The sequence below is a fragment of the Nicotiana tomentosiformis genome, chromosome 9 (assembly GCF_000390325.3).
Source record: "Nicotiana tomentosiformis chromosome 9, ASM39032v3, whole genome shotgun sequence".
NCBI classification, from domain to species: Eukaryota; Viridiplantae; Streptophyta; class Magnoliopsida; order Solanales; family Solanaceae; genus Nicotiana; species Nicotiana tomentosiformis.
This window is the reverse complement of record NC_090820.1, coordinates 86,224,034-86,235,792: the sequence shown is the minus strand read 5'-3', so window position 1 is coordinate 86,235,792 and position 11,759 is coordinate 86,224,034. Positions and strand designations below refer to the sequence as shown.

At 35.1% G+C, this 11,759-nt stretch overlaps 1 long non-coding RNA gene across 1 annotated transcript; it reads right to left on the bottom strand.

Moving 5' to 3' along the window:
- Nucleotides 1-8,543: 8,543 nt before the first annotated feature.
- On the bottom strand, nt 8,544-10,701 carry LOC104109569 (uncharacterized). The gene is made up of 2 exons (XR_689256.2): nt 10,560-10,701; nt 8,544-8,937 (listed from the first exon to the last, which is right to left on the bottom strand). It is a non-coding gene; the product is annotated as an uncharacterized lncRNA (long non-coding RNA).
- Between the last annotated feature and the right edge of the window lie 1,058 nt (nt 10,702-11,759).

Sequence of the window (11,759 nt, the reverse complement as noted above, 5' to 3'; positions counted from 1 at the left end):
AACAACATAAGTGGTTGTTTGCTCGCACCTGCGAGACCGCAGAAGCGGCTAAGTGAGTCGCAGGTGCGGAACCCCTGGGCAGTATACATTTCAAAGGGGTTCCGAGTTTTTGCCTTTTTGGACATTTCCAACACGGTTTTGGGGAGATTTGCAAAGAGAATTCACGGAAAAACTTGAGGTAAGTCACTTGTGATCATTGTTAGTCAATAATATTGGATTATCATTGAATATTTCGACTAGATTACGTATTTTTGAGGTTAAATTAGAGGATTTGGGCCTAGGACTTTGAAAATGAAATTTGGGGATTTGAAGGTCAAGTTGTCGTGGGAATTTGGCAAATTTGGTATGGTTGGACTCGTGGTTGGGCATTGATATTTTATAACTTTTGTCGGGTTCCGAGACGTGGGTCCCCACGAGCGATGTTTTAGTACAATTTCAGATTTTGTTGGAAAATTAGTCTTTTTATATGAAATTAATTCCTATAATTTGTGTTGACTAAATCGAATTAATTGTGACTAGATTCGAGCCGTTCGGAAGTTGATACATACAAAATGAAATTTCTGGAGCATTGTTTAGCTTGCTCGATATTGGACTCGGCTTGTTCAAGGTAAGTAACTCTTCTAATCTTGGAGCTGAGGGTATGAACTCTGATTATACGTGTTATGTGTTTGGTGTTGAGGTGACGCATATGCTAGGTGCGGGCGTGTGAGCGTGCATCGTGTGAACTATGACTCCGTTATTTCTGTGGTACTGTGTAGTTACCTGAACTTATCTGTAATCAAGAAATCTCTACGTACTAGAGTTATCGAGCTGTGATTCATGTTAGAAACTATGTTTAGACTATATACTTATCCTGTTGGGACCCACTGTGGTCATTATTGCTATTGAGTTATCTGCTTACATTGCAATTTCATACTCAATCATTTTCATTCATTGCATATCATATCTCAGTCTCTGTTGTTATTTATTAATACATCATATCATCACTTTTGGGCTAGTTTCATGACATTGTGAGCCCGAGAGACTGGAGAGATTGATGACTGAGTGAGGCTGAGGGCCTGATTTTGAGTTATTGATACTATAGCACGTGAGTTGTCCGTGCGGATCCAGATATTGATACTATTGCACGCTAGCTGTCAGTCCAGCACGTGAGTTGTCCGTGCGGATTATAGTGCTTGGGCTGAAGGAGCCTCTCCAGAGTATGCACACACCCTAGTGAGCACAGGTACCTACTGAGTGTGAGTACCGAGTGCCCAGTGTGAGTGCGAGTGCGAGTGCCGAGCGATTGGGAGGACTGAGTGAATGGGAGGACTGAGTGACTGGGAGGGCTGAGCGAAATGATACTCTAAGAGTATGCATATGGTTTTATTACTGAGTTGCATCGCATTGACATGCACACTTGACATACAGTCATAGAGATGCATATTTCTCATGCTATGCGATATTGCGTAATTCATGACTTCACATGTACATTGACATGCATGCATACATATGTACTGTTCCTCATGCCATTTGATAATGGGGCATTTACCTGTTGAACAGTTTTGGAAGGAAAATTATAATTTTGCAAACTTACTCATATTTTGGTATTTTCGGTAAAGGATTTGGGTTTTCACTTTTATACTTGAAAAGCATGTCTATTTTCTGGAACGAGCTGAACATTTTATTTCTGAGTTATTTCCTGTACCACTTTTGTTATATTGCTATGAGCTATTGTTGGACTTGACCATGTTCCAGCTCGTCACTACTTTCAACCTAAGGTTAGGTTTGTTTAATTATTGAGTACATAGGGTCAGTTGTGCTCATACTACACTTCTGCACCTTGCGTACAGATTTTTGACGTTGATGTTGCTGCGTACGGCGGGAGCTTGATTTGAAGATGTACCTGCGTTCCAGCCATTCGCTGCCTCTCGTTTATGGTAGTTTTAGATTTTTTAATCTACTCATGTATATTTCAGATAGATGACGTATTTTTATTTTACACCAATTTTATAATTTCTAATCTTTGAAGCTCATGATTTGTACTACTAGTACTTGGGAATTCTTGTATAAAAACAGTTTTATTATCCTTTCTTTTCTTAATAAATCTCATCTAAATTGGATAGTTGTTTATTGGCTTACCTAACGGGTCGGGTTAGGTGCCATCACGACTAGGTAGATTTTGGGTCGTGACAGTTTTCGACTGGAACCATATCCAACCCGACTCGTCTGTTTGCCGCTCCTAGTTACAATACAAGTTCGCTATACAAAAATGCACCTTCCAACTCAAGTTGCTATTTGGTATAGGAAGTAACCTGTAATGTGCTTTTTAAGTAACATTATATATAGTGAAAACTTTATATACATTCAAATTTTTTAATTACCAAACCGAATCAATGGTGTCGGGTTTTCAAATTTATAAACCAAAATAAATCAATAAAGTCGGATTTTTCAATCTCGGGTTTTTCGATTTTTTTCATGTTTTCGGATTTTTTCGAATTTTTTCCCGATAAAGACTTCATAGCACAGAATATTTAACTTGTGCTCTAAATATTTCTTTAGTCCTAGTAAGATATAACTATATAATGTATTTTTCAAGAAAATAATACAATAATATGAGATAAGTCATAGTATTGTACTAAAATATTCAATAACAAAGATAATAAAATTGCATAAAGAAAATATTGCTAATTAATAAGTAATAATGAAAATTAACATAATCTAAAAATACTATATAGGTCATATTAAAATAAGTATAGCTAATAAGTACTATTAATTATATAATAACTAAGCACTAAAGAAAAAGATAAACTAAGTTATGCATTTTCATTATAAACCAATGTAAAACTAAAAAATAGATATCCACCACTATCATTATTCCTACTGTTGAATTGAATTTTTTTTGTTAGCATTAGTATTAATTTGAAATTTGTTTAAGTTACTATATTTATGGGCTATAAAATTTATTTACCATTCAATAATGTTAAGTCCAATCTTGAAATAATACGTTAAATGAAAAAACTGTGAAAAACTATAAGAAATATTTATAAATTACATTACAATAAATATTTATATGTATAAAATATTTTTTAAAATTGAATAAATGTACTATCGGGTTGGTTTGGTTTCGGTTTGACCTTTTTTAGTTAAAACCAAACAAATCCAATTATGATCGGATTTTTTTTCCAAATCAAACCAAACCACAGTCGAATTTTTCCGGTTTGACTCGGATTATCGGATTTGTGCGGTTTATCGATTTTCTTTGTTAAACTCTTAACAAATGATTTAATTTATACATCAACATGTAAAATATGTATATTTTATACAACCAACGGAGTTTCGTCGGCCATAAATAAAAATACGTACTATCTTTGGCTTGTTTACCAACTAGTGATGGCGCCTAACATTTCACTTGCTAGGCAAGCCAACGTTAGAGAATCATTAAACCAATTCCTTACTTCCATTCAGTAAATAACAATAATTAACTAAAATAAAATATAATAAGTGCGGAATATCATAAAACTGCATTAATTACTACCACCCGGATCTGGAGTCACAATTCACGAGCATTCTAGAATTTACTACAACTAATAGTTTGAAAGAAATACAACTGTCTGAATGAAAGAAAATAGTAGGACATAAAAGATAGACGGGAACTTCAAGGTCTGTGAACGTCGACAGATCTACCTTGAGTCTCCGGACAGCGGACCAATAGCAAAATCTCGATCAACCTAAGCCGGTACCAAAATCTGCATAGAAAGTGCATAGTGCAGCATCAGTACAACCGACCCCATGTACTGTTAAGTGTCGAGCAAAACCTCGGCGAAGTAGTGATGAGGCTAGGACAAGACACCCACATATAACTTGAAAAGTATAATCATGCTAGTGGCAACAACAAAAAATAAAGAAATAGCATAGAAATAATGGGAAGAGGACATACAGTGGGGGAATACAATATAAAGAGTGAGAATAATGAAAAGATAGAATTAAACCGAAAATCCTTAAACGAATTGAGCAAATAAAACAGCAAAGGAAAACTGCACGGCATCACCCTTCGTGCTTTTACTATCAACCTCACCAAATAAATAAATATAACGGCACGACATCACCCTTCGTGTATTAAACCTCTCATAATATCACGGCATCACTCTTCGTGCTTTATCACTCATAATCATGGCACGACATCACCCTTCATGCATTAACTCTCACATATCACGGCACGGCATCACCGTTCGTGCTTTACACTCTTCCTCATAATATAAATAATGCATGCACGACATCAACCTTCGTGCGTTACACTCCTCCTCACAAATCACAAAATCAATAACAACGGATAGATATGAGTATCACAAAGAAACCAGTATTTTACCCATAATCAATAGCACAATGTAACCTCAACCTTGAATCAATATTCGAAAGTTACCAAATCTCAGTGAAACCAGATATAAGTCACCCAACATTTCAAATAACCCGCTAAGCATGGATAGTATAATTTAAGGCTACAAAATAGACAAGAATAGAATTTCACTCGCATGCCATGACTCGACAACGACGCATAGATGCTCGTCACCTCACCTATACATCGTATTTAACAACCAAACACATAGCAAATAAACACATAATACCTATTCCCTCAGGCCAAAGTTAGACGCGACACTTACCTCTATTCGCAGGCCACTCACTGCTCAAGTACCGTTTTCCCCTTAGAATTCACCTCCAACTCACTCGTATCTAGTCACAAATAGCTTAATACCATCAATTATCACTAAAGGAATCGACTTTAATGAATAATTATAGATTTTCCAAATTGTCTAAAAAAAAGTCAAAAATTGACCCCGGGCCCGCTTGGTCCAAACTTAAGGTTCGGACCAAACTCCATTTACCCATTCACCCCCGAGCCCGAATATGTCATTAGTTCTGGAATCCGACCCCAAATCGAGGTCTAAATTCTTAAATTTACAAAATCCCTAATTTCTACCCTTAAAGAACAAGATTTAGGCCTAGAAATCTAGTGGGTGTTGATGGAAATTGAAAGGAATGAGTTTAAGAACACGTACCTATGATTTGGTATTGAATTCCCACTTCAAATATCGTCCAAAGTTGAGTTCAAGTGAAGAAAACATGAAATTTTGAACAAATCCCGTCTTTGAAGTCTGTTTTAAAACACTGGACATGCCTTCATCGCGTTCGCGATGCACAACGGCCTAAGGCCTTCGCGAGTCTTTCTACGCGTTCGTGTAAGGTAGCTCCCCCCAAGCCTTCACGTTCGCGACCCAATGGACGCGTTCGCGTAGAAGAACATGACCCCCTCCCCTAGGTCTCTTAAACTATCGCGTTCGCGGGAGACCGATTGCGTTCGTGAAGGGTACCACCCCCAATGCTTCGCGTTCGCGAAGAAGAAAATTTCCCTACCCCCATTTTACCTTTTGCGTTCGTGACACTATCTACGCGAACGCGAAGAAGGGCACACCAGAACAGCTACTGCAACAAAATCTCAGATTTTCAAAGTGCAAATCACCCCGTAGCCTATCCGAAACTCACCGGAGCCCTCGGGGCTCCAAACCAAGCATGCGCATAAGTCTAACAACATCATACGGACTTGCTCGTGCGATTAAATCGCCAAAATAACACCTAAAACTATGAATTTAGCATCAAAATCAATGAAATTCTCAAGAACACTTAAAATTACTATTTTCTCAACCGAAGGTCCGAATCACGTCATTTAAACTCAGTTTCTCACCAAATTTTACAAATATAGCTCAGATATTATAACAGTCCTATACCTGGCTCCGAAACCAAAATACGGGCCCGATACCATTAAAATCAAGCATTAAGCATATTTTTAAAGCCATTAATTTTCTGAAATTCAATTTTAGTCAAAAATTCATTTCTCGGGCTATGTACCTCGGAATTCGATTCCGGGCATACGCCCAGATCCCATATTTTATTACGGACCCACCGGGACCATCAGAATATGGGTCCGGGTCTGTTTACACAAAACGTTGACCAAAGTCAACTAAAAATCACTTTTAAATTCCAAAAATTATTATTTCTCCTATTTTTCGCATAATAGGCTTTCCGGAATTACGCCCGGACTGTGCACGTAAATCACGGAGGATAAATATAAGATTTTTAAGGCTAACGAGCGTGGAATAAAGTCCAAAAATATAAGATGACCCCCTGGGTCATCACAGTGCTTTGCACGTGTACCCAAAGTCAATTTGTAAAGATTTTTAAAACGATATAGATAATACTAAAACATATAAATAATGAGAATTTGAAAGGGAGGTACAAATTAAATTTTTTTATTTGTTGTCCTTTTCTAATTTCATTTAACTCTTTTTTTTGTTTATTTTCTTTTTCTCTTCATAATCTAATTTCATTGACTTTTTTTTGCTCTTTTTTATTATTCTTCTTTTTTTATACAATAAGAAAAGATAACTAATATAATAAATATTTGTTCACCTTTTTAAAATATAACTGGTATAACATACATTTTATCTTTTTCTCTTATTTTCTTTTTTTTTTAATTCAATTATTAGAACAACTTATACATTATAACTATTTTTTCCTCTTTTTTGCTTTTCTTTTTTTTCGCTTTAATTCTTATTTATCATTATTTCAAATTATTATTATTATTTTCATAATCTAATTCTGTACATATTTTTGGCTCCTTTATTTTTGTTTATTTATTTGTATACTTTATATATTAATTATTAGAAAATAACTTACTTTAGCATATAGTATATAAAAAAAATAATATATTAGTCGCAGTTGAAGTATATTATGATACCCACATGCTATATATCATATACTGACTAAGTATATGGTATCGAGAACTCTGTTAAAAATTTTAAAAAAAGGATCCATTGAATTTTTAAAAAACAATTTAAAAAAAAATATCAAATTAAACTATATTGTTACATTATACCATATACTATAATAGTATATTGTGACTATTGTTGCAGTAAATTATACACTATTGTATTTGTTGCGCCCCGTTTTCTCGCGAAAGCGGGTTTCGACGTGTGAGAACTCTTTTAAACGACATTAAAAGAGAAGAGTCGCCAACTAACGATTTTAAGGTGCATTAGGGCAGCTATTTGCAAATAACTCTGTTTTAACTAGTCAACGTCACAAAAATCGGGTAAGGGCTCAAATTACCTTAAAAAGAAGGTGTTAGGCACTCTTCGAGGTGCACAACTGTGGTTCCCGGCCAAATTTTAAACTATGTGAGGATTATTGGGTTAAACTAATCAAACTGATAATTACTATTAACATATATATATATATATATATATATATATATATATATATATATATATATATATATATATATATATAAACACACTAATGCCTGCTTACTTAAACGAGCTTAAAAGGAAAAGAAAGAACAGAACATCTCATTTAGAATTGCTAAATGCCTGACAAATTATAAAATCCAAAGAGACAAAGGCTAGCGAAACGAATATGGAAAGTAACCAATTGCTATTACACCAATGCTTTCGGATACACTTTTTTAAAACACGAGAACTACACAGTTTTGAAAGTATGGTAACGTAAAATTAATAAAAAAATTTACAAAGCAACACACGATAAAGAGACAACAAAGTAAACGGGATCATTAAATAACTATATCGGGGGAACTAAATTGTTACGCTTAATAGATCAACCCCCGCACAAAGTCTGCTAAGACCTTTATAGCCAAGAGTGCAATGGCTATTCGGGTAATTTGTGTATCATGTCCGCTACCTTCATTAGTATCTTTAAGTTGTTACCTAAAGCGCACCATTTGATTCTAAATCGCGTCTTAATTCAAAATTACCCGTCCCTTCCTATAGTCCAGGAGGCTTTGGATACTATTATGAAATGATGGTTCTAAACTTAAGGAAAATCTGAGGTTTCTATTTCTATTCTTAATTAGCGTCACATAAAATGAGTACATTGGGACTTAAACAAGTAACACACATAAGGCAAGTAAGAGCTCATGTTGACATCCGAATTAATTAAGTAATTAGTTAATGTAGTAAAAAATGGTCAAGCATACTCTAAAATATGATAAGTATTGATATAAGAATACGTGTAAAGAATTGATTAGATCTAAAGAAGACAGAAAATACGAAGCAGACGTTGGGCTAAAGCAAAAAATTAAACAAAGTTATGAATTAATTAAAAGGAATAGCTCTTAACGTAAGAAAAAAAAAAGTGAAGGCTTAGAACCTCTGGTCAAAGACAAGCGCCCAACATACTAGTAAAAAAAGGTTACTAAGGACCAAAACACCACAAAAAGCTCAAAATGCAGAAGCTATGCATTTAACGTGTTAACAGATTTTCAAGAAGAAATGTGTTTACCCTCAAAATTGGATAACAATTAAACTTATAATACGAATTTAATGGCACGTGATTTCACTTAATACTGATTGATAAATATGAAGATTAAAGATAGAATTATAAAATAAAGTAAATCAAACCAGCATTTGAGTAGCACTCAACCCTTGAGTTAAGGTATCCTAGAACTGATTGATGCAAGAACAATAAAAACACAATACGCTGAAGAACAAGAGTACGAGCGAGGAAGAAAATTATATTGCTTTGTTATCGGTCGTTGCTACAAATGATTAAAACTCTCCTTTATATAGTAGAGAAATTCTATATATGGTATAATTCTAATTACAGAAGGAAATCCCATGATTAACTAAACAACCATTCTTGATTCGATCCATTCCGAGATTTCCGCCATGATCTTCGACCGGTCGCAAATATCTCGCTTTTCCGTTATTACGCAATCTTCGGTATTTCTCGATACCTGTCTCGTTCGTTCTCGATTGCTGCCGGCCTTGATCTTGGCAGGTGCCTCGAATCCCGATCTCGGTACCTTGTCTTCGTGCCTCGATCCGATCTACTTCGGAGTCATTCTTCGATGCAAACTCCCGGTCTCGATCAAACAGTAAAATCGGACTATACAAAATGAAGGCAAATAACAGCAGGTAATCACATAGCACACAAGCATGAAATATCCCTAATCCCAAATAGCCCAATTTCACTATTTCAATCAGTTATTACATGCTATCTGAATAGAACTTATAACTAGAGCCTAGGAAATCAACTAACTGAACTTTAAACTTTGGCAAACTCCTCATAGACTCTTTTGAGCCTCGCCCCTACCCACGACCCAAGTTCTGGTGCTAAAACAGATTTGAATCCCTGCAACTTACACAAATCACACAAGCACATATTTGGATCGTTTCCTCAAGCACATTATAACTTTCACACATGAATTCCTCATATCGACCCTTACAAACATATAAGCGCAGAAAAGTTTGGGATTACTAGATATAATAAAACAAGTTCCGCTATAATATAGGGACATACTCTATATAACATTAATAATGTTTTGTTAAATCAAGTAGGCGTAGAATAAGCATAACGCGACTTAATAGATTTAACACGACTTCATATACATGCGATATTTAGTCAGTTGTAAACACAACAACTAGGTGAAGAACATTTTAGACATAGGCGGATAGACATTTATCTATTTAAAGAAACATAATATCAATGTCCTACAATCCTAGAGCGTGGTGCCAAAGTGATTGAGTATAGCAGCAATTTCAAGCAATCAAAGACGTAGAAGGCAGCATGTATTATTTTAGGCAGAACTTATGACCTACTTCATTAGAACTGGAGCCTGAGTAGACTAGTGCAACTTTAGAGTAAACATGAGATCTAGATATAGTAGGAGATGTTCAGATGCATAAAATTCGACAATACTCCTGTAAATATAGTATGTTTTGAACACAAAACAACAGGTTCTCAAAAGCTAACAATCCTAGGATCATATTTTTGTGTATAGGTAGAGATCACGTAACTTAAGCACAAAACACATAGAACGAGTGAAAAATTGTGGAAATAGAGAAAAAGAATTGACCTGTGCGCTTCCTAGCAGAATATTTTGCGCATTCTAATAGTGCAAACATAAATAAATTGAAAGCGACTGCTCTACACATAATTACCATATAGTGGGAATTAAAATTGCATCGACTAGAAGCTAACCAATTTGCGAAGTGTCAATTTAATAAGAAACCAGAAATTCCAATAAACAGCTTGCCGACAAATTTCAATAGCAAAATGAACCAAATAACTGCAGCAATTGCAACAAATGACTTGAAAGTCAACAAAACACCGAAGAGCAATGAATGTGATATGTAGCGAATAGCAGTGGTAAAAAAAAAATCCCCCTCTCTATGGCCTTAACAAGAAGGTATTTATAGCTAAGGAATTATTAAGTCTCTAAGTTAGAAAGACAAAAATTAAGGCTGCAAATTAGTAAAGAAAAATATTTGACAGAATCAATTAGTAAAAATCGGAGGTCACAATTTTGGAAAGAAAGTGATTTGGTCTATATCTAAAAGTGTAAGAATATTACTGATATTCAGCCACTATATGAATAGAGCAAGAATTTCAGTTAAGAACGAAAGTTTTTTTTGAAAAAGATCATACAAGATTGAAAGTCAAATTGATAGGAAAGAGAGCTAAATCAGTGAAACAATAATAAAGGGAATCAGGAAAAAATATTCTACCTGTTTTGTGATACATTGAACTTGTACTAATTCCTCTCTTAATTTCCACAATATTTTCTCAATTTGTTCTGGAAACAAAAGAGGAGGAGAAAGAGATCATGATTTTGCAATTTGGGGAGAGTTTAGGGCGTAAAATGTGGGACTAAATGGGTAAAAGAATTTATGGAGCCAAAGTAACAAGAGATTGATGAAAGTTATTGGATGTAATGACCCAATTTCCCCTCCGTGTGACGTCGTGACGGCACCTAGTCTCTACAACTAGGTAAGCCTAATATTTTTACGGAATAATGAAATAAAACTATAAATTTAACCAACTATTCGAAAATACACAACAAATCCTAAAATCCGGAACATCGTGAATCAAAAATTACAGAAGGAAAAATCTAGTGTCTCTATACATCAGAATCTAACAAGAAAAATACAGAAGTTAATGGACATGAGAAAGAGTAGAAAAGGACTCTGAGGTCTGCGGACGCGGCAGATATACCTTGAAGTCTCCAAAGCTGTCCCGACTTACTGATAATGCGGCTGATAAGGTGCACCTGGATCTGCACATGAAAAATATGTGCAAAGAGTAGCATGAGTATACCACAATCGGTACCCAGTAAGTGCCAAGTCTAACCTCAGTCGAGTAGTGACGAGGTCAGGTCAGGGCCCTACTAGCAAATATCTAATAAAAATAATATATAGTATAATACCGCAATAAAATAAAGGCTGAAATTTAACAATAATGAAATCATAGAAGGTAACAGCTCAGTACACAGAAAATACAACAGGGGATCTCCTGAGATACCGTCTCGTAGTTCCAAACATAAATGTGCAGGGGGATCTCCCGGAATACCATTCCGTAGTCGCTAAGTAAATATACAAGATATGGGGATCTCCCGTAATACCGTTCCGTAGTCCCAAAGTAAATATGCAGTACAGGGGGATCTCCCGGAATACCGTTCCGTAGTCCCAAAGTAAATATGCAGCGCGAACAATAGAAATACAACTACATCACGAAATTCTTATAATTTAGACTAAGTACCAGTCAGGGAAAAAGCAAAAAATTCACTAAGCATGCTGCACAGAATTCACATAAACAATTAAGACACGTAGACATGTTGTATTAGACTAAACATGATAGCTATACATATTGGAATAACTCAATTAAGAATGAAAATAGATTAGTACCCATTAATATGGTATAACTCAAAA